At 44.5% G+C, this 25,500-nt stretch overlaps 1 protein-coding gene across 3 annotated transcripts in view; it reads right to left on the bottom strand.

Annotated features, from left to right (window-relative positions):
- The window catches only part of B3galt5 (Beta-1,3-galactosyltransferase 5), a 46,440-nt gene extending 25,369 nt beyond the window's left edge, over positions 1-21,071 (bottom strand). Inside the window, exon 1 of one of the 3 annotated variants that reach the window (XM_063270406.1) lies at positions 19,977-21,071. The gene's annotated coding sequence lies outside the window, so the exon portion shown is untranslated. Of the gene's footprint in view, positions 1-15,897; positions 16,210-19,976 lie in introns of those variants that run through there. The other 2 variants (XM_017597929.3, XM_017597928.3) reach the window with 2 other exon arrangements.
- Between the last annotated feature and the right edge of the window lie 4,429 nt (positions 21,072-25,500).

Below are 25,500 nucleotides of genomic sequence, written 5' to 3'. Positions count from 1 at the left end.
GAAAAGTAACAAAGACAGCCCTTTGTCTTATTAATCATGTTAGGAGAGAGTTTATCTGAGGCTCCTCCAGCCACAGTGCCCTTACTGTGACTTTAATCAGGTTTCTTAAAACCTTGAGCCTGTGTGTCTTCAAGATTAAAGTAAGAAAGATTATATATCAGATTATAAGAATGCATTTACTGAATAAAGCAAACATATTGGAAGGGATTTTAAAACTAAGATGAACTTTGCACACATGAGTAGCTACTGCCTTAAAACAAAGACGCTGCACGCTTTGAAGCTTAATTTCAGAATTATACACTTTATTCTCTGCAAACAGCATGTCTAGTGTCATAACATGAAAAACAAAAACAGAACAGGGTCCCCACAAGGTTCCTAATTCATGTACGAGAATGCAATGACCAGGTACGGCTTGGTGGTAAAGCATTTATCTAGTATGCACAAGGCATTGAATAAAAAGATGGGGATTGCTGAAAAGTTAAAATGGAAGCCTTAGCCATGTCTCTGTAGGCCATTTAAGAAGGTAAACTATAATAGACCATTCTAGAAACATATTTTGAAATTATAGCTGTACATGGATTCTGTGTTGATCACAAATATTCATGCCACAATCACAGTCCAAGACTTACCAAGGTACCCCATAGCAATAGCCTATTAACTAGCATGAACCGGTTTCAACAGAAGCCATGGAAATCAGTGGCATGGCATAACACAGTCACCCTTTTAAACCAACCTTTCCCTTCAACCTGGGACTCCCTAATCACAGTGTTGGCAAACACTGTTGAATCATCTCTGCTTTCAAGGTCCTCATTACCATGGGACCAAAGCACAAGAACCATGGTCAAAGCAAATCCTTGTGGAGTCCAGTGGATGGGACAGCATTCTACTACATCCACCCTCTGATAAACCAAGACAACAATTCCCCTGAGCCTAGCAATCCATCCCTGGGCCTTTTCACAAAAAAAAAAAAAAAAAAAAAAAAAAAAAAAAAAAAAAAAAAGGCATGGTAGCCATTTTCCAGAGGCCATCTTTGTGCTTGGGAAAGATAGCACAGCTTGTACATTGTAGTCTGAGTTTCTGTGGGCACACTCTCTCATGCTTTCTTAGTGACATGAGCCACAGCAGCCTGAGATGGAGTTCTACCCACAGGAAGATCACTGCTGTGTTGGTGTCTATCTTAGCCCTCAGAGTTGGATGGCACAGAACACTTGTCAAAGAGGGTTAACACAGAACTCTGACTCTGAGGCTGCCCCCTCCAGCTTCTGGATTTCTATTGAATCTGATTTTAGCTTCTCACATCCACCTCACTCCAAGTCTGGCTGCAAACACACATCTTGCTCTGGAGATGACTTTGCCAGGAAATCTACAGATTTTACTGTGAAATGATTCACAGCTAACATGCAACTCATTTTACAACCTTGTTAAAATTGTTAAACATTGATAGGTTTGTTAGAAATTCCTCCCGTTTGGTAGAAAGAGGCCTCATGTGTCTCCACAGGTGTCTGGCTTGCTGTTCTGGCTGATACAGAACAAATTGAGACTGTTTCCCCCATGAAAATACAAAGTTGTAATTTTGTCTACTGATTTTACTGATAATATATATTCTACTTGTTTACAAACCAGTTGATTGAGGAAGTAGGGGGGGTGGTTCAATGGATGAAGACCTTGCTGAAGAAGTTTAATGACCAGAATTCAGATCTCTAGTACCTTCACAAAAGCTGGGTGGGCATGGTGGCTCACCTATCATCCCAACACCAGAGAGGCGGAGACTGGGGATCCTTAACTACCTAGAGGGCAGTGGATCCCCTAGAACTGAAGTTATAAATGATTGTGAATCAAGGAATTAAACCTGGGTCCTCTGAAAGAGTGGTCAAATTCTTGAGCTCCAAGATCAACAAGAGACCCCACCCCAGTAAAATAAAATAGAGAGTAATTGAGGCAAACAGCCAATATCAACCTCTGTTCTCCATACGCACCCACCCACATGTGAACACACAACACACACAACACATATGGATGTAAAAGCGTAACACACACAACACACATACACATGCAAAAACACAACACACACATGACACACATACACATGCAAAAACACAACACACACATGACACACATACACATGCAAAAACACAACACATATACACAAACACACAACACACACATGCAAAAAACAATTGAGGAAATAAAAATCTTAATTTTATGCTAAAATTAGTGCGTTTTGAGCACTACTTCCAGATTCTAGCTGCCTTCAGCTTAAACCAACATCATTGTTTTTGTGTATATCTCCACACGTCAGCAAAACCACATCAAATTTAAGAGGTAGACTGTCATCCTGCCCACAAGGCAGCAATTAACAGAAAACCTCATAAAGATCAAAACTTCTAACTACTTAGAAAGAAATAAAATTGATCCTAGGAATGGAGTACAATCCCAGCACTAGGAGACCAGGAAAAGAAGAACTTGAGTTTGAAATCAGCATCACTAGACAGTAGAAGGAGGGAGGGAGGAAAGTGGGGAGGGAGGAGGAAGAGGAGGGAAGGAGGAGGAAGGGGAGGCAGGAAGAAGAGGGAGGGAAGAGGGAGGGAGAAGGAGGGAGAGTGGGAGGGAGGAGGGAAGGAGGGAAGAAAGAAGAGAGGGGAAGAAGAGGGAGGGAGGGGAGAAAGGGAGGAAGGGAGAAGGGAGGGAGGAAGAAGGAAGAGGGAGGAAGGAAGGAAGGAAGGGAAAGGAACAAGAGGGAGAGTGAAAGGGAGAACCAGAGCCAGAGCGATAGCAGAAGTGAGAGAAAGAATGAGAGGGAGAGCGAAAGATCTAGAGAAAGAGCAAAAGCAATGATGAGTATCTAACAGATTTGCCACAGATGACCAGAAAGGGGCTACAGAACAGCTCAGGGGCCCACAGAGTGGCTATAGTAACACCACCACATCAGAACCCCTATCCACACACACACACAGTCTGCTCAAGTCTGGCTCTGCACAGCATAGTGCTCAGCTATGAAATTCTAGGGTCCCCTAATTGTGCCAGAAGGCTGGGCAAAGCAATGTCTGACACTCACTAGATGCACCGAGAGACGAATGTGGCTACCACACATTTTACAAATCAGTAGTCAAGGTCCTCAGCACCGTGGGTTCCAGACATGGATGGATAGAGAAGGTAGAGATGCCCCCTGGGCTGTGGAAGGTTAAAGCAAACACTGAAAGCCTCTTAACTCTGACCCTATACCCCTCCCTGACTGACTCTGGAAAGTCCCTGGTATCACTAAGAGACAGAAACCACAGTTTCCACATTTGGGTTCAGAATTCAGGTGTTTGAGGTCTCCCCTCTTGATGTTTCTGCTGCTGTTAGTTTGTTGAATTTCATTTTACTCTTGTGTGTGTGTGTGTGTGTGTGTGTGTGTGTGTGTGTGTGTGTGTGTGTGTGTATCTGTGCACCACAAGCATGACTGGGGCCTGCAGAGGCTAGAAAAGGATGTCGAGTTACCATTATTACTAGTGTATGTGTGTGATGTGGACGTACGTGGGAGGATCGTTTTTGCGGACTTCCCTATGACCTTTACTCGGATTCCAGAGATCGAAATCAGGTCACTGAGCTTGTATTTTGGCAAGTGCATTCAATTCTTCAAGCCAGTTCACTAGCCCAGCTTTCAGACTCTTTAAGACGCTGGCAGGAGCTAGGGTCTGGTGGTTCCCACCTGCAAGCGCAGCATTCAGGAGGTTGAGGCACAACGGGTAGCACAGATCTGAGACCAGCAGAGAATTCACAGTAATGACTTCCAAGCCAGTCTGGACTACAAAGTGAGACCCTGACTTTAAAAAAAAGCAAAACAGCAGCAGCAAAGAACACAGACGAGACACCCTTGAGCTTTTCTGGCCTTTGTGACCTTGCCAGATTGTCAAGGTCAACAATTAAAAAAAAAAAACCAGGGGTTTGGGGATTTAGCTCAGTGGTAGAGCGCTTGCCTAGCAAGTACAAGGCCCTGGGTTTGGTCCCCAGCTCTGAAAAAAAAAAAAAAAAGAAAGAAAAGAAAACATAAATTACATCAAAAACAACAATGCCTCTAAGAAAGCTTCCCAGCACACTACAGGGGCTCACCAGCTATTGTTTTCCCTTTTCCTAGAGGCTTATAATGAACTTTATACTAACGTCTACATTTAATTGGATAATGGCTAAAGATGGCTAAAGGTTGTTTGGGGTGAGTCTGTCATAATGAGCTGGCTATAAAATGTATCTCAGCCTCTTTTGTACCTAGAGTTCCGGGTGGTCACTGTTTGGGGATCAGCTCCACCTCATCTCAGACACCTCTGCCCTTCCTGGGAAGCAGAACAGCCTTGAAGCTTCCACCAAAAGGCGGCACATAGTCAACTCTTTGATTCCTCTCTCCCACAGTCATGCTACCTCTCCATCCCATAACTTCTTCTGCTCAGTGTATGTAACCGCTGATTGTGTCTGACGGAAGTCACAGATGCAGAATCTTAGTCCTCTGACAGAAGGATAGCATCAAATTAACACTAAGCAAGTAGAACTAACCTCCACTTAAAATGCCAAAGAAAAGCATAGCACTTGATCAAATATGTGATTACGTTCAGTTTATATCCACTGAAATGACTACGTTTTCACATTTACCAAACTCTTGGCAATTAAAGATAAGGCAAGGGGGTCTCTTAAGGATTAAAGTGAACACCAAATCTTGTGTTATATGTAGCTAAAACAGAGGCTTGGAATCCAGGACGAACATCAAACAGATGGAAACACTGTTTCTCCATCAGACAACAGAAGAGGCAGGAAAAAGCAGAGAGTGTGGAAAATATCCAGCAGGAGACAAAAAAAGTGGAAAATGAAGCTAAAGAAAATGTGACAAAGAGGAAATGCATGATAATCTGTTCTCTCCAATTCCTCAGAGAATGTATATTAAATGAATTAAGATAATTTATTTAAGGGAATGAAGGAATGACTCAGAGGTTAAGAGCACTGGATGTTCTTCCAGAGGACCCAGGTTTAATTCCCAGCACCCACATGGCAACTCAAACTGTCTTTAACTCCAGTTCCAGGAGATCCCACACCCTCAGACAGACACACATGGAGACAAAACACCAGTGCACATAAAGTAAAAATAACAACAACAACAGCAAAGCCCTATGAAGTCAAAAATTTTAAGACTATTAAAAATATATAACTATTAAAAAATATAATTAAAAGGACTATTTAAAATAAAATGATCAGACTTGGGAAAATGAACAATATATAAGTTTAAGTAATATCTTCAGAAGGGAGGTATAAAGGAAGGTCAGGAAAGTGTCTATGGAAAATATCTATAACTGTAGAGAAAATTTTTTAAATTGCTTCCATGAGAATACTATTATTAATTCTGTCAATAAATTCTGAATCTGAAATTATTTATAGCAAATCATAAACCTGTAAAGTTTGCTTTACAAGAAACAGAACATGGATAAACAAAAAGCAATTAGACAATAAGTCTGTAATAAAAAGTCAGCCTGCCTTCATTTTATATATATATACATATATATATAAAATATCCCTTAGAATATATTGTCTGATATATATTATATACAATATACATTATTGATTTTATTAATATTATATATTACTTATATAGTAAATACATATGATACAATATAATGTGTAGTATATCATATATAATGTTTGATGTATAATATATATGTTATATTTATTATATCATGTACCATGCATTGAAATATATTCTGATATATAATAAATATAAAATATTGTATAATGGGTTGGGGATTTAGCTCAGCGGAAGAGCGCTTGCCTAGCGAGCGCAAGGCCCTGGGTTCAGTCCCCAGCTCCGAAAAAAAAGAAAAAAAAAAAAAAAGATTCCTGTTTCACGTGGATATAACTGGGGCTAAAATATTGTATAATAATTAGTGTTATATATTCAAAGAAACAGAATAGCTAGGTATGGTGGCACACACCAATAATCCCATATTCAGGAGGTAGAAGAAAGACAATTAGAGGTTCAAAATCAACCTTTCTATTTGGGGGCCAGCCTGGGCTACATGAAACCCTGTCTTTAAAAAACAAACAAAAGGAAACTAAACAAGAACTCAACTGCAGCCAAGGATAAGGAAAGAAAAGCAAACTGTAACCACAAAAGCAACATCCCTAAACACCACCATGTGTGAGTGTGGGTTAGCCTGACAGAATCTGGGGTCACCCAGAGATGGGCCTAGGGATGGGATTATCTTGGTTATGTTAACTGAAGTGGGAAGACCCACTTACCATGGGTGGCCCTATTCCCTGGACAGAAAAAGATGGAGAATTAGCAAGCGTGCTTTTACTGCTTTCTTCTTTTGACAACAGACACAATGTAACCAACTACTCTGATTCCCCCACGGTGATGGGCTGCATCCATGAACTGTGAACAAGACTAGGCCCTTTCTCCCTTAAGCTGCTTTGTCCAAGTATGTTATTAACAGACACAGAAAAAGAAGCATGTACACCATGTCACAATATTGGGGGCCGGGGAGCACAATATTGTTGGAAAGGATACATCAGAAATGAGTCAAGATTAAGCACTAATCCATCATTTTAAAAAGGAAACTTCTTCATTTGACAAAAAGTAACCATAAGATACTTAATGTGGACACTACACTTCAGAGTGAAACTTAAAATCATTGCCGTCAAGGTCAGGACCAAGACAAGAATGCCCATCATGGCCGCCTCCATTAAACACACCTTACTGGCTGGCCACAGCCAATGCAATAAGAACAGAAAAAAAAGAATAAGGAATAAAAGAAGTGAAAGAGGAGAGCCTGCGTTTGTTTTCAGTCAATGTGGTTATGACCTCAGACTGACTAGGCTAGCTTGTCTCAGAAGCAATTCTCAAATCTTTGAGACCTATCCCTGAGGTGACCAGGCTGCTCTTGAGAGCAACTGACTTTCATATGCTGGTTTATCACTTTGTACTATTGTGACTTTACAGCATATTCCTATCTGCATGTGATTATGCCAACAGAACAAGGACAGCTGGGAAAATCAAACGCCCACGTGAAATATCTTAGCACAGATCAATTCACTTCCCTTTTCATCGGTCAGGAAAGTCATGTGTCCATGCTAACCCCATGCTGTATCCTCCTCTTTTTATTTATAACCAAAACAGCTAATATTTAACTGGCTGCATTCAAACAGTCAAGATAGGAGCTGGAGAGAGGCCCAGTGGTTGAGAACACTTTCTACTCTTTCAGAGGACTCAAGTTTGGATCCCATTTCTTCCCATGTCAAGTAGCTCACTACTGCCTTTAACTCCTTCTCTGAGGGATCTGATGCCCTCTTCTGGCCCCCACAGTTGTGTATACACACCGCACACACAAAGACACACAGAGAAATAAAAAATAGTAAACATGTATTTTTTTTACATTTAAAGACATGCTACATATGAGCGTTAATACCAACATGAATACAGCTAGGTTATTAAGCCTTTACAGTATTATTAATAAGCATTCAAAACTTTACCCTAATGATAAGAAATGCCAGGCAAACTCCAATTGAAAGATACTCTAGGAAACCGTTGTCCTGGCCTTTCCCAATATTGTTTTTAAAGATTTTATCTATTTATTTTATATATATGAGAACACTACAGCTGTCTTCAGACACCACCAGACGAGGGCATCAGATCCCACTGCAGATGGTTGTGAGCCACCATGTGGTTGCTGGGAATTGAACTCGGGACCTCTGGAAGAGCAGTCAGTGCTCTTAACCACTGAGCACCTTTCCCAATATGTTAAACCCAAGAGGGACAAAGACTAAGACACTTACAGAGCAAATATGGGAAGGGACATGCTAACCAAGAACAACATGGGGTTCTGGCTGTGATTCCAGGTCAGAATGTTATTAGCAAGAACACTGCAAAATGTAAATGGTCTGAATATTAATGTTGAACCAGTGTTGTGGTGCATGACTATAATCCCAACACTAAGGAAACTAGGAGAGAAGAATCTAAAGTTTGAGGCCAGCCCCAACTATGTAGCAAGACAACAACAACATCATCACCGTCGTCATCACCATCAACGTTGTATTTGCTGAAATCAACAAATTACATTATGACAGAACAACAATCCTGAAAATCGACAAAATTGTTTAACTCAAACTTTACAAGTTTACTTGAAATGCATGTGGACGAAAATAGGTCAGCACATTACAAAGAAAACCAGAGGGAAGCTTGGTGCCTGCGAATCTTCTCAGCCACTCATTAACTCAGCACATAGCTGAGGTACAGGCAAAGAGGCTAATACTAAGAGCTAAGTGGTGCCTCCCCAAAATTCATATTGGAGTTCTGACCCCAAGATGGCAGAACCTTTGGAGATTAGATGACGAGACCCCAGCACGGGGCCCTAATTCAATTAAGTTATTAGAAGAAGAAATATCAGACCCCTTACAGTTATAGAAAGTGGAAGTCTGAAAGAGAGAGATACTTCACAAGAAGCCAGCTATCCTGGGACTTTGACCTAAGACTTACTTGGCCTCCACAAGTTTCTACTGCTTACATAACCAAGGTAATCAATAAAAAGAGAATAAACAAGTTAGAAACAGATTTGCACATTTATAAGGAAGTGGTGCCCATCACTAGGAAAACAGTCACACCTGAGGGTGCTGGCTATTCACATCAATAGCCACACCTGAGTTCTGAGCTCACAAACGATCCAAACCAAACTCCAGGCACGTTAAAACCCAAATGGTTTTCTCATGTAGGGAAAGTTACCCAAACTTCAAAACTTTTACAACCTTACAACTTTTATAGGAAAAATAATGTGATTGTCTTCAAAAAAAAAAAATAGCGTGGAAAGATGCTCTTAAGCCAGAACACAAACCATGGACACAGACTTGACAAATTTGATCAAATTATTAAAAAATAAAAGCTGTGGTTAGATAAAATGTGATCATACAAGCCCCAGACCAGAAAGAAATGCTCCCAGCATGAATGAAGGCTCTAATGAGCTTCTGCCACCAATAACAAAAGACATTCAAAAAGAAAAATAAACAAAAGATACAAACAGGTCACTCACAGAGGAATCCCAAGCGGTAGGCAGACAGACAGACTTCCATAATTTCAACATGAAATACGTCCCCGTGGGATTTTGAGGATAAATGCTTACTCATCAACTTCTAACCCTGTTTGGGGGAGACGATGGACCCTTGGGTGTGCACGCACGGCTGGAGAAGGTTGGGCAGGCCTTTAAGAATGGTAGCCTGGCCTCCTTCTTGCCTAAGCTCTGCACTTCCTGGCTGGTGTGATTTAACTATTCACCTCATGTTCCTGTTGCCACAGAAATCAGTTGGTTCTGACTCCATGCCTACCCTGCTGTGATGGATTCTACCTTCTAGACTGTGACCTCAGATCAATCCTTCCTCTCAAGTTGCTTCTGTCTTATTAGGTATTTGGTCATAATGAAAAAAGAAGCATAGGTAGGTAGATGATCGATTAATAGATAGATCAATGATGATAGATAGATGATAATGATAATGATGATGGTGATGTAGATAGATATTAGATAAGTAGATGATAGATATATAAACAGATGATAGGTGATAGGAAATAGATACATAGATGATAGATAAATGATAGGTGGGTGAGAGTGATAGATGATATGTAGGTGACAAATAGATAATAGATGATAGATACAGTAATAGATAAGAAATAGATGATTGATAGATGATAGACACAGATAGACAAGAGATGAGAAATAATAGATGATAGATTATCAATAGGTAAATGGTAGGTAATGGAGAAATTATATCATGATTATGATGACAGATTATTAATAGCTATAACAAAAAGATATACAATAAAAGATAGGTTAAGTTATATAGATTGTAAATAGTAGATAATAGAATAATGACATATATAGATGACAGATGCATGATAGGTGATAGATGAATAAGTGATAGCTATCCAAACTGATTGATAAATAATTGATATACTAGATAGACATTAAATGATAGATTCATGATATATATTATGAATAGAAAATAGACAGGTGATCAATCATAGATGATAGATCCATAGATGATAGATGAATGGATGACAGACCAGTGATCAATCATAGACGGTAGATGGGTAGATGATATACAAGAAAATATAGATGATAAACACAGGGACAGATGGAAGATGGATAGATCAGTCGACAGAGGAGGTTGACAGACAAACAAGACACTTGTATGTAAGTGGAAAAACATGACCAGCTGTGCTAGAATCAGCTAAATGCTCTGAACGCAAGGAGACTGAGTTCCTAATCTTTCTGTTAGTACAGATGCAAAGGTCTAACCGTCCTACGTGTTGCTGAAGCTGAGGGGGAACAGGCACTGAGTTACTGAACCATGTGGTTGTTGAGAGTGAGATTTAGAGCACCACCAATCCTAAGTAGCATCCTTCGAGATCTAGGACCAATGGAGACGCACTTGTCCCCAAAGTCAGTTATGCTAATATAGATGGGTCCTTAATCTACAGAAAATTACACAGGTGTGCAAGAGACGACTGACCAGGAATGCCTACCACGGCATTTTATATGAAAATGTAAAACAACTAAAGATCCAGAAATAGCAAAGAGAATGCACAAAGTTATCACTGTGCCTCAAGCCCAGTGACCATCAAAAGCGTAATGGCAGCAAGTGAGAGATGTAGGGTTATGAACACCCACACGCAGGATGGGGAAGAATCCAGTGAGAAAACACAAGAGGTGCGAAGAGACCTAAAGGGTAATGCCATATGACCAGCTCACCTGGTCACATTCTCGCCTCATAAGTGACAAACAGGCACTACCAAAGTGACACTTTGTCACACACGGGCATGCTCACACACAGGCATGCTCACACACAAGCGCACACACACAGAGCTTGTCTGCTACTCTCTTGTCAGGCTTTTCAACATGCCTGAAATATTTATTAAAATTCTTGGGGCTGGGGATTTAGCTCAGTGGTAGAGCGCTTACCTAGGAAGAGCAAGGCCCTGGGTTCAGTCCCCAGCTCCAAAAAAAAGAACCAAAAAAAAAAAAAATTCTTACCATTTTAAGAAAAATATATTTGATTCCTCCCTGGCCTGAGTGGCCTTGAAAACGAGTTTTAGCAAAATTCCAGAAAAAGCAACCTGCCAGTCCTGATTGTTATTCATACAGCCTGATGCCTCCCTCGTCCCCTTTTTTCCTAGCCCGGGACAAGAAGCAGATTATGATACTCAGGACTCGACTAAAACTCCGAGAAGAATTCAGATAAGACCCACATAATTGGAAGGCAATAACAAAAAGTCAACGTAAATTTTACCTACAGAGACAGCCAACCAGGTAACCTGTCCTTGTTTAACAAGAACGGCAGCACAGAAAATCTGGAAGAATGAACTCACGGAAATGAATCAAAGGTGAGCCCCATAAATGTACTGCACCCCAGAGACATCGAGGACTCAGCTGGCAAAACACAATGAACGTAGGAAATGACGAGAGACCCAGGAGATTAAAAGAGGACTTGCAGAGCTAACACGTGGCAATTAAAACAGCCTCAGGGAACAAAGAAATGGGGCCTTGCAAGAAAGACTACAGACAGCCTTGGACAGTGACCCTGGAAAGGGAGTTTGGACACAGAGAATCAAAAGCTACAATAGTAGAGAATCCAAACCCAAGCCAGCTCATCACCACTGAGTCCCAAAGTCTGTCCTCTGTTTTAGTCATTCTACCATGCCCCAAAATATGTGTCATACCAGCTGGCAATGACCCTTAAAAATCAATTACTTTATAATTTGAGAAGCTTTCTTATTCTTTCAGTACTCAAGCAAGATTCAGCAGAGAGCTTAGAGAACGGTAGGTAAATGATGACTTCAATAGTCACTGTCACCGGAAGCCCAGGGACAGATGGGACAATCTAGGCCTCACATGCTCTCAGAGAAGTAGTATTATCAGCATCTATAGCAGCAGCTCTTAACCTGTGGGCCTTGATCTCTTTGGGGGTTGACTGACCCTTTCACAGGGGTCGAGTATCAGATATCCTGCATATCGAATGTTGACGCTGTGATTCATAACAGTAGCAAAATGTAGCAATGAAAACGATGTTACACTTGGGGATCACCACCACATGAGGAACTGTGTTAAAGGGTATCGGTGTTAGGACAGTGGAGAACCACTGGTCTGTGGCGTCAGTAGAGAGAAGCAAGGTGCAGGGTTGAAGTGATCTTCCCAAGCTCCTAGGTCTCTCTGTGAGGAAATAGAGAATAAGTGATCCAGTACATTCTTAATGGTTTCATCCGAAATGACTTCCAGCCCCTATTGAGGAGGTAGGATAGTGTTCAAAAATCAGATATCCGAGACAGACGCGGATACTTACACCCAACCAATGAACTCAAGTCAGGGACCCCTGTGGTTGAATTAGGGAAAGACTAGAAGAAGCTGAGGAAGGGGGCGACCCAATAGGAAGACCAGCAGTCTCGACTAACCCAGACCCTGACATCTCTCAGAGGCTGAGCCACCAACCAGGCAGCTACTAAAAGCCCCCCTGCTCCCTGACGCATATCCAGCAAAGGACTGGCTAATCTGGCCTCAGTGAGAGAAGATGTGCCTAACCATGGAGAGACTTGAGGCCCCAGGGAGTAGGGAGGCCTGGGAGGGGGAGATGGGGGGACACCCGGGGGGAGGAGGAATGAGAGGTAGAACTGCGGGAGGGTGGACTGCTGGGAGTGGGTAATGATTGGATTGTAAATAAATAATAAATGAATAAATAGATAAAAGTAATTTTTTAAAAAGTCTGGTTGATGTTTCTAAACTCTTGATCTTGGTTTTTAAGCCAAATGTTATTTTTGTCAGGCTCAAAACAAACAAATGTCTATCTGGGATGCCTATGAGCAATACCAAAGCACCAGTTGGCCTCCAAGATCACTCAGTATCTGTGGTTACCCTAAACTTCCAACGGGAGCTGCTACCCTAAACTTCTCATAGGATTCCCTTCCCCCAGCTTCTCATTCCCATATAACCCTGGCATTTCCGGCCATAACCCCTCTTAGCCTCTCCTTTTGCTCTCTCCTGTCTTCCTCTTTCTCCCTCTCTTCCTCTCCTGCTCGCCCTTCCCTCTCCCCCTCGCTCCTCTCATGGCCCAGTTCAGCTTACTGGTGTGTAGTCTACTGCTTTCTCTCCCTGCTCCAGGCTCTCCCAGACACCTCTGGCCATACTGCCCCTCGTATCTACAATAGAAACCTCCCCTCCGGCTGTAGGTTGGAGCAGTCGTGCCCTCGCTTTATGCAATTTTGTCAAAAGCTCAGCAGTTTCCCCATCCGTAGCCGAATCCGCAGGTACAGCTTACAAATGGCTAACCTGGTCTGGAAGCCAGCAGGAAATTTCAGAAGATGCCCAATGACTAACGCAGATCAGCTTACACACCACAGCAGTCTTGCCCTGTCCCAGAGCAGGTGTACACTCTGGATGGCTACTCAGACTGTTATAAGGGGTGTGACACACACGCTGGCATCCGAGTTTATCATAGGAGTAGGGCAGATTTCCGAGAACCTGGGTGCTTCCTCTTTCCCTCCCTAATTTGGACATGTTCAGGTCTCTCTCGGCCCCGACAGGTGTGTTTTTATTGCTATATTGAAATCATAAGGAGTGTGGGTCATTATAATTGTCAGCATGGCATCTAGACCAGATAGAACTTGTCTAGAACATTACCACCCAGCCCTCCCTTAGCTGGAGAGTTGAGGAAATGAACTAATGTAATAGTTGGCACCCAAAGGCTGTGATTTTCAGTGTTCAGGGTTTAATCTTTGAAAGCTGTGCACTGGCAGGACAGCTGGTCATCAATTGTTTAGGGGTTCAGTCTGGTGACATTATCTCCTGAGCCTGGTTTTAAATGGAGAGCCATGTTGCCTCCCACCCCCCGAATCTCTATCTTCTCTCTTACCCACCCTTTCACTGTATAGCTTGACTCAGGCAAAGAAAAGTGTTGTTTAAACCCACTGGAGGCCAGTCACAAAGCCTGATAGAGTGAAATACCCAAGCCTAGCCAGAGGGTAGGCTGAAATTGGGAGAATGGAAAGATCTTTGTCAATCATGTGTTTCCCTGATGGCAGGGTAGTAAGCAGAGACAAGCAATCGTGTGCAGGAGAAAAGTTCACTCCTTAACTCCTCCTCACCCACAACCCCAACACACACACACACACACACACACACACACACACACACACACACACACACTGTTCACCCAACCCAGGGTGAAGCCAATGCCATGAGCTCCTGACAACTGATACTTATAATCAGGTGAGAGGGTGTAGTGGCTTAAGTTCTGTCAGGACTAAGGAAGGATCACACCTTAACTTACTTATCTAGGGGCAGAGGGTGCCCAGCAGCAGGCAGCTATTCAAGGCCACTGGAGCTGTGGATGGACGCTCAGTTGATCAGATCTAGTCCTGATGGGAAATCCAGGAGAAATGGGATCAGGTGCCTAGTTAAACGAGCTTACAGAACAGATGGCAAGTTCCTGAGCTCAGAACCCAAGGACAAGGCCATGTCCAGAAAAGCAGAGACTGCTGTCTGGAAGCTCTTTTAGGACCCTCTGAACCTGCCCTGTCCACTGCCTGTAACTAACGCTTGAAAACTGAAGGAGAGCCCGGCCGAAAGACTTAACCAGCATGCTGGGACATCTGGCTCATAACGTTGGTCTCAGAGATGTCCACGGTTTACTCAGAGCACCTGCCTAAAACCCACAAGGAAGGGACATCTGTTGAGAGGGACATTCAGAAAGGAACAACTGTGTAGGTCAAGCTGGGGGAGGGGCAAAGGGAACTAAAAGGAAGGATCTGCTCCACAGGATCACTTCTCAGCCCTGTCCTAAGCTTCTCCCTCAAGCATCAGACTTTTTTCTTTTTAATTAGACAAAAACTGAAGGTAACACAAAACAACCATTCCTTACATGATCTCTCTGAAGCCAAATGGGCATATTATTCAAACTTTTTTTTTTTTAAGAAGAAACACTGAAAAAATGGGACACACTCGCAGGGCATATACAAGACTAGATGGATGGTGGTGGACAGACAGACAGTTTTTTGTTTTGTTTCATTCAGTTCTGAAGATTGAACTGGGGCCTCCCACATGCCCGGGGCCAATTCAACCACTAAAGCTAAATTCCTTGCCAAAAGTTGCGATTTAACTAAAAAACGTCACTGTACAAGAATGGGCTTAATAAACATGCATGTAACTCAGCCATGCAACTAAGGATTCCCTACATTTATAAAATGAATAAAAACAGCCACTGGGTACCCCAACACTGACTGTAGCAAGACCTATCCCCAGACCCCAGCACATTAAAACACACGCACGCGCGCGCACACACACACACACACACACACACACACACACACACACACACCACAACACAACACAGCTAACCCCTACCCCCAACCCACCGCCAGAGAAAATGTCGATTACCAAGCCCAAGGCACTCCCACGACCAGAAGAGCACCCCAGGAAGTCAGCCCCTGGCTGTCACCCCTGACTGTCACCCCTAGCTGAGAAGATGGCTTTTTCCTTTCTTGTTCTCAGCTCTGGGCCCACACACTGCAGGAGCTGCTGCAGCGGCAGGATGCTTCTGAGTTGGTTTTAGAATTTGACTTGATTGATGTTATTTTCTCTAGATCGGGCTGTTCTTTTGAATCGCGTGCTATGTCCATCTGATGTGTAACCCTCATTTGTGTGTGCGCTGCTACCCACCCAGAAGCACAACTTCCTTCGGTGTGGTGTATATACAAGTCTCTGCCAGTGAATCCAAGCTAGCATCAAGCTCTGTGACATCTCTGCCTTAATTTTACAGGAAGAACACATGGATGCCAGCCTGCCCTGCTGTTTCTAGTCCCGGCGCCTTCGCCTCCTCCCCCCCCCAACCCCCGCAATCCCTTACCGTCGTCCGGCTGGAGCTTAGAAGGGACAGGACAGGGGACGCAGGCGGCCCGCAGGCTCTGTCCAGGCCAGGGCAGCCGCAAGCTGGACTGGTATTTGCAAGTGGGAGGAGCGCGCGGCAATGCGCTTAGGGACTCTGATAGGTGCGCGGCGGCAGGAGGAGGTGCACTTGACTCCCGCAGCGCAGCAGCAGCCGGTCAGTCAGAGTCTGGGCCCCTGGACCACAGCTCTGCGAGCTACGCTATGGAGAAGCAGCAGGAACCGGCTGCCAAGGTCCCGCCTCCCGAGTGTGCTGGCCAGAGCATCTTCCCTGGCACCAGCATTTGCGCAGATCCTCCCGGGCCTGGGCTGGCTGTGCGCTCTGGCCCTCCCAGGGGACGGTCTCGAAGTTAACTTTGAATTTACTCCCGGTGCGAGCCAAACCGCAGAGTCCCGCGTTTCCCAGACCTCAGTGACCTCCGGAAGACCACACGACGCTCCCTCCCCTCGAGAGGAGAGAGGGGAGAGAGAGGGAGACAGGAGGTGTGTTTGGGGCTGGGGGGACGCGAGGCATGGCAGGGATTCTCATAAGAAAGATTTGTGCAAGGTGGGGTTGTGCCTACACCCTGTTCACTTGGGCAGTGACGAAGGTATAATTCATTTTCCCATTTTGCAGATTTGGAAATTGAGGCACAGGAAAGTTAAGAGGCCCGTGCTGGGTAATGCTCTCTGCCACAGGTCAAGTGGAAAAGGATGTGTCGGTAGAACAGAGGAAGAGGCTAACTGGAATAGCAGAAGACACCGAACCTTTCTCTGGCCTGAAATATGTACAAGACTGCACAATTCTTTACCAGTTGAATACCGCTGCAATTCAGTGGCCCTCAGCCCTAGCTGCACAGTAAAATCTCTGAAGAAGCTCTGAAGAAGCTCCCATCCCAAGCAAGCTAATGTGGCTTATTTTCATTAAGGCCGTGTCTTCCATGTTCTCAGAACAATGCGGGTTCTTGTTAGCCTACAGTTTAGTGGGCCATTGCTTTTGCACAAAGACAAATGCGCTAGGGACATGGAGCAAACATTAGGAAGACTGGAGTCCTCAGCCCTGATACGGACTCCTTTCAGAGAAGGTGGGTGGGGCCTATGGATTGTGGGGACTGCGGGAGAGGGAAGGCATTAAATGATACACCGCCAACACCCTAAATTATTAAACTCCCACACTACTCTGTTCAGGGCTTCATGAAGAAGCTCAGTTTCCTAGGGAAACCAGGGACTGATATACAAGCAGGACCAAAACATACAGAGCCTCCTACAGCCAGGGAGCTGGTGACGGGGTGCAGGGCTGAGGCTGCTACCCTCCACATCTGGCCTCTCCTTCCTGACTCTCCCTGACCTCCAGAGGCAGGAGTGTTCTGCTTGTTTCTGGGTTTGCTGACTTACAAAATGGTGAGTGATGTCTCTGGATTGGCAGATGCCTCACGGGAGAGCAAAACCGACTCTAGTTAAGAACCACTACTCTAGTAGAAAGATCAGGACCCAGTGACCTACAAACAGCCCTGTAGAGTGTCTCTCGCTTGGGCATTTTGTTAAAGGAACAGATCTGATGCCTACAGTCTCACTTTAACTTCCTCCGTGTTACTGCTTGGCACTTCAATGCTTCTTTGGTCTCTGGCTTCTGTGCCAGAGGAGACACTGGGACACCCCCAACACATCATAGTTAAAGCACCGGCCCAGCATGTGGAAAATGAGCGTCAACACGTGTTGGAGCAATTAACAAGATGAGGAGTGGATGGTGTCTGTGGAGTGCCAGCTGGGATGGTGAAAGTGGTGATGATGTGGTAGCAATGACTAGAACAGACCATACCTTCTTCCACTGCTGACCTGGGCTTGGTTGTGGGACACAGAGGAAGTGTTACTTGCCTGACTCTCACTCTTTTCCAAGAGCCTCAAGCAACTGCCAGCAAGATATTCCTGGCTTCTGAATCAAGAAGCTGGGTAGGGGCAGCCTGTAGCTGAAAGTCCCAGAGACCCATCAGAGATTCTGTGAGGCCTGGAAAATGGTTCTCCCAGGGAAGCCATTATCCTAATTACAATGACTCTGTAGGGAAGGTTTCTCAGGCCCACAGCAGTTTTTTGAACCATTAAACACAGCTATCTAGTGGAACAGGAGAAGGGTCATTGAGACAGAGTCGGAGAATAAATTGGTTGCAGCTCAGAGTACCTGGTATGAATGCTGGGTGCTAAGTGTCATGGACAGGGAGGCCACTATCCCAGGGCCCTGCATTCCTGTTCTACCAGGGACACCCTGCCTATGTGTGTCAGCACCCTTCCACAGATAGGCTGTCCTTTTCCAACCTGGGCAGGAGCTTTCAGTTGGGTGGCAGAGTAGAGAGGGGTTCTCCCTCCCTTTGACCCACATTGGTGAAACTTCCCCTGTTGTGGCAGAGAGGCAAGGCTGAGGCCATTTATATCACATATGGGGGCAAGTAAGTGACCCTCGTTCTTGTAAACAGGTAGGCCCTCAATGCCCCGGTGATGGAGTCCACTCTCTGGAAGGTCAGTTACACACAATACCACACACACGAACACATATACCACACACAAACACACACAAATAACATAGCATACACACACACATATGACACACACAAACACACACATATATATATACCACATACACACAACACATATATACCACATACACACACACACAAATACCACAGACATTCACACATATAACACACACACACACACACCACATACCACATACACACACACACAAACTTACTCTGGATGGCCCTAGCACTCACACCAGACACTCTGAGGTGCACACAATTTATTCTCCATCCTTCAGTGGAGAAACTGAGGGCCGGGTCAATGGAAGAAGGCTGCATTTGGAGGCCTTTAGTTACCTCAGAAATGCAGAGCCTTCCAGCCCTGCCACTAGGACTGAATAGTACTGGGGATGTGGAATGTCCTCCCCTCCCAGAGGCCCATGCCTTAAAGACCTATTGAAGAAGCAATTGGATCCCAGGGACTCTGACCTCATAAACAGTTTCAGTCACTTGTCACTTGATGGCACTGAGAAATTGGGGGGGGTCCTAGAAAGTGTGTGTGTGTGTATGTGTGTGTGTGTGTGTGTTATGTGTATGGTATATGTGTCTGTGTGTGGTATATGTGTGTGTGGTATTTGTGTGTGTTTGTGTGTAATATATGTGTGTGTTTGTGTGTGTATCTGTGGGTATGTTTGTGTGTCTGTGTAGTATGTATGTTTCTATGTAGGTGGTATATGTGTGTGTTTGTGTGTGTGTATGTGTGGGTAGGTTTGTGCATGTGGTATATGTGTCTGTATGTGTGGTTTGTGTGTGGTATATATGTGTTTGTGTGTGTGTATGTGTGCATATGTTTGTGCACATGGCATATGTGTATGTGTGTATGGTTTGTGTGTGTGATATATGTGTGTCTATCTATGGGTATGTTTGTGTGTCTGTGTGGTATGTATGTCTGTATGTAGGTGGTATATGTGTGTGTGTGTATGTGTATGTTTGTGCATGTGGTATATGTATATGTGTGTGGTGTATGTGTGTGTTTGTGTGTGTGTGTTTGTATGTGTGTACATGTGCACTCAATCATATGGGCATCCATGAACATGCCAGAGGTCCAGTGTCTTTTCTCAGCCACTCTCTACCTTATTTTTTCAGACAGGGTCTCTTGTTGAACCAGAAGCTCACCGTTCAGGCTACACTTGGTAGTCAGCAAGTCCAAAACCTCCTGTTTCCACCCCTCTGGCACAGGCCATCATCCCCACCCCTGGCTGAGTCCTGAGGCTCTAAACTCAGTCCTCACGCGTGTGCAGCAAGCACCTTCCCAACTGAGCCATCTCTCCAGCCCTTCGCCTCTGGTCCTTGCTCTCAGTCTGGTTCTGACTGCCATGGAGTGAGCAGTCTCTGAGTACACTCCCGCTGCCAGGAGGCTCTGCCTCACTTCAGGCTGAGCAGAGGATCCAGCCAAACTTGACTTCTGAAACCACAAGTCAGATGAACTCTACCTCCTTATAACTAGTTTCTATGTCAGGGGTTAACTCACATGGAGAGCACAGTTACTCACTTTACAGTTTGTATTTTTATCTCTTCTTCATCTGAGATTGTTCTGAGATTGTTTTATGGCCCGCATGAAGTCCAGAGACGCTGAGTGTCTGAGTTTGATTTCCTGTGGCTGTGACAAAAGACTCTGACAAAACCAAGCCAGAAAGGAAGGGTTTACCTGGCTCACAGTTCCAGGTCAGTTCATCACTACCAGGCAGTCCAGGTGTCAGAAGGCCAGGAGTTAACCCCTCCCAGGCAGGCAGGATGGCACCCCAGTGACTTTCCAGGTGTCAGCTGCTGAGCTGACAGCTTGTTGCCTGGTGACTGGTGACAACAGATGAACCCATTGTGCTTCCTAACTTCTTGCATCACCAGAAACTTGAAACACAGCTAGTCACTGCACATCCTTAATCCCCAGCAGAAAACAGTGACTTTACGCACATGCCAGTGCTCAGAAGACTGTCATGGTTTTACCATCTAACATCCCCTGCTCAAGGAGCAGCGCCACCCACAGTAGAAGGTCTTCCTACCACACTCCCACACCCCACAGACACAACCATGGACCGATCTGCTCTAGAAAATCCCTCACTGAGACTCTTCCCAGGTGTTCTACATTGTGTCAAGTTAACAATTAAAAAATAACCACCATACTTAGACGTGGGCCATTTACTTTTAGACAGTGAGCTAGCTATCCATACAAAATACCACCTTTGGTCTGAGGCTGCTCTCTGACATATCCAGCAGGTTCTGGAAAGGAACCCCTAAGATAAGTCAAAGGTCTTCAAATCTAAAATTCATCTGGAATCTTAGGATAGAGATTCTAATCCAAAGAGAGGCTTGGAAAATGAAGAGTTTAGCTAGCCAACCGTCATTACCTTCCCACTCTGGAGGTTGGTTCTACCCTTCAGTTTCTTCATCTAAAGGTCAGGTACAAGCTCCAGACCACTGCAAGGATTATGGATCCACCATGACCATGCAGCTGAAAGCTGGGAGTCTCCAGAGGGCCTTGTACTTGCTTTGCTAACATGTAATGTTTGTTTGATTTTGTTTCTGCCTTTTACCAGGTGACAGTCTATGGGCAAGAAACTGTTACTATCTTACTAATGTTATTCCTCCAGCTGCTGTCACAGTGCAGTACCTGGTGGGATGGTTAGTAGAAACAGTCAACTGGACACAGAGTTACCTGGGAAGAGAGTGTCAGGAGAGATCGTCTAGGTCAGGTTGGCCCATTGCATATCCGTGGAGGATTATCTTAACTATGTTGATTAAGAGGAGAAGACGTGACCACTGTGGGTGGCAGCATTCCCTAGGCACAAGATTCTGAACTATATAAGAGTGAAGGAGGAGGGGTTGGGGATTTAGCTCAGTGGTAGAGTGCTTGCCTAGAAAACACCAGGCCCTGGGTTCGGTCCCCAGCTCTGAAAAACAGAAAAAGAAAAAAAAAAAGAGTGAAGGAGGAGTCTACAAGATGGCATAGTTGCTGGCAAAGGTGCTTGTCTGAACTTGAGCTACATGGAAGAAAGAGATACCTCCCAAAAAATTGTTCTTTGACATCCACATACATACATGTACTATGCCACATGTCACACACACACACACACACACACACACATACACACACACACACACACACACACAAATCAATGTAATTTTTAAACAGTGGACAATGAAAGCTGAGTGTGAACACATGAATCTGCTGTCCCCTGCTCTTTACTGTGGATGTGATGTGACCTCCTGCCTCAAGTTCCTGAAACTTTGATTTCCCACGATGACTATAACTTGGAACTGTAAACCAAATGAAACATCTCTCCAATAACTTGCTTTTGTCCGGGTATTTTTATCACAGGAACAGGAACAAAAAGAACAATGTGAGCACTCAGACAAGGGGTCCATGGATAGAGCAATACCAAATGCACATACAAGTGAATGATGGGTAGAACTCAGCACAGAACCCAGAATGCAGTGAGCACCATATACATGATTCCCCAAATGCAGTGAGGACTGGACACACGGTGCCCCAAACGCAGTGAGCACCACCCACACAATGCCCAGAATGCAGTGAGCACTGCACACAAGATACCCAGAATGCAGTGAGCACTACACACAATCAACTTCATTTGCCATCCCAGGGCTCACTTTGCTTTTACAACAAAGGGTCTTTTGCTAGGAATGTTGCTCAATGCAAAGATGATGCCATCAGTGGTGATTTTGGGAAGAGAGGACCATAAAAAATCTCTCTCCCTGAGTTCAAGCAAACAAAAGACACTTCCCACTGGTCTTTTCTACATCTGTTTCAGAAGAGAGGATGGAAACCCTGATTCTTTAAGACAGTGTGGAGGATATGGTTCAGTGTGTCAAGTACATGCTATGCAAGCATGAGGTCCCAAGTTCAGACCCTCAGCATTCATATAAAAAGCTGGTTTTCATGGCACTGGGGAGCCATAGACAGGCAGATCCTTGAAGTTCATTGGTTGCCTGGCCGACCTCACTGCTCCATGTTCACTGAAAAACCTCTCACAAAATAAGGTGGGAAGTAATTGAGGAAGGTATTCAACATCGTCCTCCCTCTCCCTCCATAAACATGAGCACACATAAGCTGGCAAACTCACACACATGTAAACATGTGCCACACATGTGCTCGCATGTGTGCATGCACGCGCGTACATACATAAAACTGTCTTTCTGGCACTAGAAGTGAAACATGCACATACAGAGAACAGCAGTTTGGAGAAAGGAGACTTAGTTCTGTCTGTCATTCAGATCCATGGATAGCCTGGGCTTTCTATAGAACCATCCAGAAGCAGAATTGAAGAGCCAGTAGCTGGAGAAATCAAGAAGGAGGCAGGAAGAAGCATCATTCCACATTAATGAGCTATTCCTTTGAAGATGTAGCAGCCTTCACATCTGTGAAGCTGCCCTGTCACCTTAGATCCCTCCTTTCTGTCTCTCCTAGAACATCCGCCACTCTCTTCAGAAACTCTTTCTTCACAGACAAATACCACTCTTATCAGAAAAAGCCACCTGCTAGCCCTGGGTGAAAATCAAGTCCATGTTCTGAGAGATAAGGAGGTGTTTATTCTGCAAACACCTGGGAAAGAGATGAGACCTGCACCATTTGCACTAAGGGACACTTTTCTGAATTGTGTCAATTCTTTGTGAGATTCGTACATTGATCTACTTTTTTTTTTTTTGGTTCTTTTTTTCGGAGCTGGGGACCGAACCCAGGGCCTTGCGCTTCCTAGGTAAGCGCTCTACCACTGAGCTAAATCCCCAGCCCCACATTGATCTACTTTTAAGGATGAGGACTTGAGTCTGAACCCCAGAACTAACATTAAAAAATAATTGAACCCATGCATGAACATATCCATATGGGTAGGGTCACCAAGAATTAAGCACTGGCACACGTGTGCTTGCACACATGAATGCACATACATGCACATGCATATACATGTACACATATGCACACACTCATCTGTATGACCACACATGTATACATTCACACACATGCACATACACACATGAACACACACATGTACACACATGCACACATGCATATGTTCATAGGTGCATTTACATGATAGTCTTTCTTCCTCAGGAACACAGAGGAGCAGGAAGAAGACCAGCATGGAGCCAGCAGTCTTTCCAATGCAGAACCAGGATTCTCACACGGGGACAGCTCAGCACAGGATGACTGATGGGTGCTAGGGAACTTAGTAGAATCTTATCCACTGTTCTCTGTTTAAAGGTTAGAAGCTCTTGTTCTTACATAATGTGTGTAGACTTGGAGCGAACTAGCCGAAGAGGCCTTCAGTCAGCAGATGGCATCTTACGACTTGCCCACCGCTCTGGATCAGAGGGCTTTCCACACTGGTCAGTGGGACCCCTGTGCAAAATGCAGACAGGAAGCCACGGGAAGAGGAAGCTTGTCACCCTGGTGTTCCAGGCATCTCCTGCTGCTGCTGACTTCAAACAGTCCTCTGTGGCTAGTCCACGTGGTAGGGCACCGGATGAGGCCTGACAAGAGGTTTCTTGTCAGCTCGCGGCAAAGGCAGGGATGACGAATCCACAAGAGCTGGAGGGAACAATGAAGGCCGACAGCAGTAAAGCGCATGAGATGCTGCAGCAAAGAGGTCACAAAATATCACTTTGCGAAATCGATAGACACTGATAAAAATTTTAAGGAATAAAATAGCAAAACGAGCCTCGGAAGATCTGCCGTCGCCTACCAGAAAGCCGCCCGCTTTCAAAGCCCTGTTTACACACACCCTGCGCAGCCCAAGAGCCCACGGAGCGGGCAGGATGTATTATTTACATCTGAAATTGAGACCCACCGGTGACTGAGCCTGTGGCCTCTCGTTACCTCCAGCAAGGCTTCCTGTGCAGCGCTGGCCTCTTCTTGGCTTGCTTGTCATTGAGTGAGCAGCCCCTTGGGAGGAGGGGCGGGAGGGAGTGCCCAGACAGGGCCCAGCCCTCTGCATCCTCTCCTCTCACTCTGCCAGGCTGGTGTCCTTGTGGTGACTGTGTGTACCACGAATAAATTAAAAATGCAACTACGCGAATACAGAGAACGCTGCTGAGGGAAGACTATTTTTGGTGGTTAGTCTTGTCGAGTAAAACCTAGAATCAAGGGCCATTTGGGAAACACATTTGAGCACCTTTTTGAAGCAAAAATATTAATTATTATTATTAATTACTGTAATAACTCTGAGTCAACCATAATTCCAAGTATTGGCATATTAGCTCATTTCCCTCTCACCACGCTCCTATAAGGCAGATGGTATTTTGCAGATGAGAAAAATGGGGCTCAGAGAGGTCAAAGCATTGACCCAGCATCATCTAAAAGAGGAAGAAAGTGTTAATATGTTATTAGCAACCTAATTCAACCACTTTTAAAACGAAGATTTATTTTTATTTTTTAGTCTGGCGTGTGTGTGTGTGTGTGTGTGTGTGTGTGTGTGTGTGTGTGTGTGTGCCTACAAATAGGAACTGAGAACCCCTAGTTCTGAAGCTACAGCTATGAGCTGCCTTGTGGGTCTTTGGAACTAAACTCTGGTTCTTGTGAGATCATCAAGTGTTCTTAAGCACTGAGCCATCTTCCCAGCCACCTCCACCCCCTGACTTTTATAATGATAAAGGAGTCTAAAGTCTCCAGTAGGAGAAGTCAGCCTGCAGCGGTGGGATGGTGGAGGTTAGTTAGCAGCATAGATTCATTTCTAAGGGAAAAAACCCTAAAGCCATAATTAACCACTAAGCCAGAATGCAGATGAGACACTGTCAAAAACAGAGACAAGGGACTAATTGCCCTACTTTCATCTGAGGTAAAATATCAAGAACTAGAATAAATAAGAAAACGTTAATGAGAGAGAAGGAAAAACTGGAAATGGAAGATGAAGGCAGTTGACATACTCTCCACGGGGTCTGGAGATGCCCTCGTGCCAGCTCCAGGGCTGCCCAAGGCCCTTCTACTTTCATGGACTCTCAGTGTGACCAAAAGGTTTAGCCTGGTTTGGATGTGCTATGACAATGTTTGCAGCAGTCTAAGCCCA

The sequence above is a fragment of the Rattus norvegicus genome, chromosome 11 (genome assembly GCF_036323735.1).
Source record: "Rattus norvegicus strain BN/NHsdMcwi chromosome 11, GRCr8, whole genome shotgun sequence".
Lineage (NCBI taxonomy): Eukaryota > Metazoa > Chordata > Mammalia > Rodentia > Muridae > Rattus > Rattus norvegicus.
This window is presented reverse-complemented; position numbering and strand designations above follow the sequence as displayed.